At 42.2% G+C, this 4,365-nt stretch overlaps 1 pseudogene; it reads right to left on the minus strand.

The window, feature by feature from the left end:
• Positions 1–73: 73 nt before the first annotated feature.
• Positions 74–1,264, minus strand: LOC112079538 (purine nucleoside phosphorylase-like; annotated as a pseudogene).
• Positions 1,265–4,365: the final 3,101 nt, after the last annotated feature.

Genomic DNA, 4,365 nt, shown 5'->3' on the forward strand with positions numbered 1-4,365 from the left:
CACACACACACACACACATATACACACACACACACACACACACACACACAGACACACGGTGTAACCAGTCAGAGTTATCAGGCGTCGTTATTGTTGTGCTCTACACGGGTCACCATGTTGGTCACCAGTCTCTCTAGCTGCTCTCCCCTCAGCTGGCCTGTCTATAGGACCTCCTCATGGTTGGCCTTCTCCAGGCTGTCGTAGTCCATCACAGCCTGGTTGGTGATCAGGGACAGGGCGAACACACGCATCCCACAGTGACGCGCTACAATCACCTCGTGCACCGTGCTCATACCTAGAACAAGGAGGAAGGGGAGGACAAAAGCACTAACCAACAATGCACTAACCGACAATGTGATTCAAATGTTGCATTGTCAATAATTCTGCATGAAATGCTGCAAGAGTAAACTATAAGAACAATGGAGWGCTTGCAAAAGTATTGTTATGGCAGTGGGAGAAGTTTAGAAGTTCAGATTGTTGCTAGAGTAGAAMACGATTGTAGTAGTGCTAAGGTGTTGTGATAACTCTGTGTAGCTGCTCCAGGACTCACCCACAGCGTCAGCCCCCAGTCTGTTCATCATACGACACTCAGCGATGGTTTCGAACGAGGGCCCTCCCAGGACGCAGTACACTCCCTCTCTCAGGAAGTCACCAAAGCCAAGCTCCGCCCCCACACATTGTGCCAGCTGCAGAAGTTCCCTATCATAAGCATCAGACATGGAGGGGAACCGAACCCCGAATCTAGGAGGAGGAGAAGGTAGTAACTCAACCAAACCCGTTTTGAGTCCCTGAGAAAGCACTTGTGGAAAAAGGGTGCACGCCCAAAAATACATTGCCTAATAATTACATCTGTATAATTCAAGTAAAACTTGTATTTTTGGCAGTCCGCCCCCTTTTTAATATGCATTCTGTAATCACTATATTGTACGCCCCTAACCGTTGTATCATTTACATAACCACACACCTCTCATCATTGGGTCCTGCCAGTGGGTTGTTCCCAGCGAACCCAGGCATGTTGATGTGGTCTTTGATGATCATGACGTCCCCAACCTTGTAGTCCTGATTGAGACCTCCAGCTGCATGATGACCGTCTCCACACCTTGAAAATCCACATGGGCATTGTGACCTGCAATATTTGTCAATTTCAATTGTAAATAAAGTATTTTACATATGAAGATTAGCTGACGTCGGTGGCATCAGCTAATGGGGATCCTAATAACATTCGAATGCACAGCCAGACATACTGTGAAATCATTTACGTCATTTAGCAGACGCTCTTATCCAGAGCAACTTACAGTTAGTGAGTGCATACATTATTATTATTATTTTATTTGGTTTTATATTTTTTCTTTTTCTTTTTGTTTATTTTAGTTTTTTATTTTATTATATTTTTACATACTGGCCCCCGTGGGAATTGAACCCACAACCCTGGCATTGCAAACACCATGCTCTACCAACTGAGCTACATCCCTGCCTGCCATTCCATCCCTGGACGACGCTGGGCCAATTGTGCGCCATCCCATGGGTCTCCCGGTCACAGCCGGCTACAGAGACAGAGCTGGATACGAACCAGGATCTCTAGTGGCACAGCTAGCACTGTGATGCAGTGCCTTAGACCACTGCGCCACTCGGGAGAATAATACAATGCGAAGAGTTCAGGTAGGCCTCTGCACTTCAGCAAACAAAAKAAAATCCTAGGTAGGACAACAACGATGTTGCATTTTACTTTATGGGTTAGTTATGTGGGCTTCTTCTAACCCATTGCTTTCTACTACAGATAATAATAATATTAGGGTATATCTACATTAAAAACAAGTCTGTCAGATTTCCAGTCATTCCAATTAATTGAATACCCTTGTTCGTCAAGAAAAGGACTTGGAACTATGAAAATATAGATTAGCCAAATTGTTCTACCTGAGTATAACCCAAAAACGAAGGATTAGTATCCTACTCTGTTGTTTATGATTCGGTTGTCATGCGAGGACTGATTGGGCTCATTGCTTCGAGTTGAATAAAACAATGCAGCTCTCATGGAATAGTATGCTTTGAGCACAACCGAAAAGTGCTATTTGCATGTGGAAAATGAAGGCCATGTTCTGGACTTGTTATAGGCCTATTGTTTTATGTTTTTGTTGGTGACACTTTGATAGAGAATTTGGGACTAAAGGTTCCATCTGTAAAAACAAATTTACAGCAATTTTTTGATTGTATTCTTTTGAATATAACAACATGAATTGGGGGTATTTAAAGTACTATATAGGTAGAGAACATTGAACAGAACAAGTCTGTCAATAACTAAATTTTGACAAAAATGCAGATAGAACCTTATAGTCCCAAGCTCTCGATCATTTGCAGCTGGTTTAGTCTATCAAAAGTGCGCGAATTTGACCATGTGTCCGTTAGGGCTTTGGATTTTTGGGAGGGGAATCAGCACAAATTAGATTGAGCAATAAAAGCCCCACTTGTGGTCTTCTTAAATTAAACTGGTTTTTGACAATATGGAGCACAATACCATGGAGAAGTTTAGAAGGTAGGAACTCCCTCAAACTTTCATTCCATAGGCTGGATCCAAAGATCCGCACTATGCAGCTGTTGCAAGAGCACATTTTTCACTGGCTGTCCACTGGTTGCAACATCAATGATTGATAGGCAGCTTAAACTTCTCCAATTCAACCATTATTTGGTTAAAATACAGATATATACAGATATACTTGTGAACAGCCATCATAACAACCACAATCCGTAATACCTTTGTCTTGTACATTATTCCTTTAAGCTATTTTATCGCCCCCAGAAACTTCCTTTTACTCTCTGCTCTAGAAGTTCTAGACGACAATTCTCATAGCTTTTAGCCGTACCCTTATCCTATCCTCCTCTGTTCCTCTGGTGATGTAGAGGTGAATCCAGGCCCTGCAGTACCTAGCTCCACTCCTATTCCCAGGCGCTCTCTTTTGATGACTTCTGTAACCGTAATAGCCTTGGCTTCATGCATGTTAACATTAGAAGCCTCCTCCTAAGTTTGTTTTGTTCACTGTCTTAGCACACTCTGCCAACGCCGGATGTTTTAGCCGTGTCTGAATCCTGGCTTAGAAAAGCCACCAAAAATTCTGACATTTTCATCCCCACTAAAGATTTTCAGACAAGATAGAACGGCAAGGGGGCGGTGTTGCAATCTATTGCAAAGATTGCCTGCAGAGTTCTGTTTTACTATCCAGGTCTGTTCCCAAACAATTTGAACTTCTATTTTAAAAATCCACCTCTCTAAAAACAAGTCTCTCACCGTTGCCGCCTGCTATAAACCACCCCTCTGCCCCAGCTGTGCTCTGGACACTATATGTGAACTGATTGCCCCATCTTTCTTCAGAGCTCGTGCTGCTAGGCGACCTAAATTTTAACATGCTTAACACCCCAGCCCCCTACAATCTAAGCTTGATGCCCTCAATCTCACACAAATTATCAATGAACCTACCAGGTACCACCCCAATTCCATAAACACGGGTACCTCATAGATATCATCCTAACAAACTTGCCCTCCAAATACACCTCTGCTGTTTTCAACCAAGATCTCAGCGATCACTGCCTCATTGCCTCATCCGTAATGGGTCAGCGGTCAAACGACCTCCACTCATCACTGTCAAACGCTCCCTGAAACACTTCAGCGAGCAGGCCTTTCTTTTTTTTGAATATTTTTTTTTTGCTTTTCCAATTAACAACATTCAAGACAAACGTGAAAAGATATTAGACAACAATAGGACAAAGTGACAGTAACAGATGAGCGTAACAAAAAGTAAAATCAAACAAATTATAATTATATATACAAACAACATACATAAAAAAAGATTATAATGAGACATTGGATCATATGGTCACCTGCCGTAGGTTACATATTATACATTACGTGTGAAACATTATATAAGGATAATATAGAGATTCATTCAATGTGATGTGGGGGGAGATTCTCCATAATAGCCAATAAAAGGTTGCCAAATTCTGTAAAATGTATTTAACTTATTCCTCAAGCGGTAAGTGATTTTCTCCAGTGGGATACAACTATTAACTTCTGATAGCCACATTGCAACTGGCAGGGGGGGAATCCAATTTCATTTCAAGGCAATACATTTCTTGGCAATCGCTAGCAATATTTCTGTTAGCTTTATAGTATGGCTTTGCCTAAGATTGGTGTTAGTAAAGTTGCCCAGTAGACAGACCTCTGGGTCTAAAGGGAATGCACACCCATGAATTGAGGATATGGTATCCGCATACCCCCTGCCAGAACCGTGTAGTTTTGAACACTGCCAAGTGGAATGGAGGAATGTTCCTTCATCTGAGCCACATCTAAAACATAGGGAGGAGATATCAGTTGTT

This window comes from Salvelinus sp. IW2-2015, unplaced genomic scaffold, assembly GCF_002910315.2.
Source record: "Salvelinus sp. IW2-2015 unplaced genomic scaffold, ASM291031v2 Un_scaffold8383, whole genome shotgun sequence".
NCBI lineage: Eukaryota > Metazoa > Chordata > Actinopteri > Salmoniformes > Salmonidae > Salvelinus > Salvelinus sp. IW2-2015.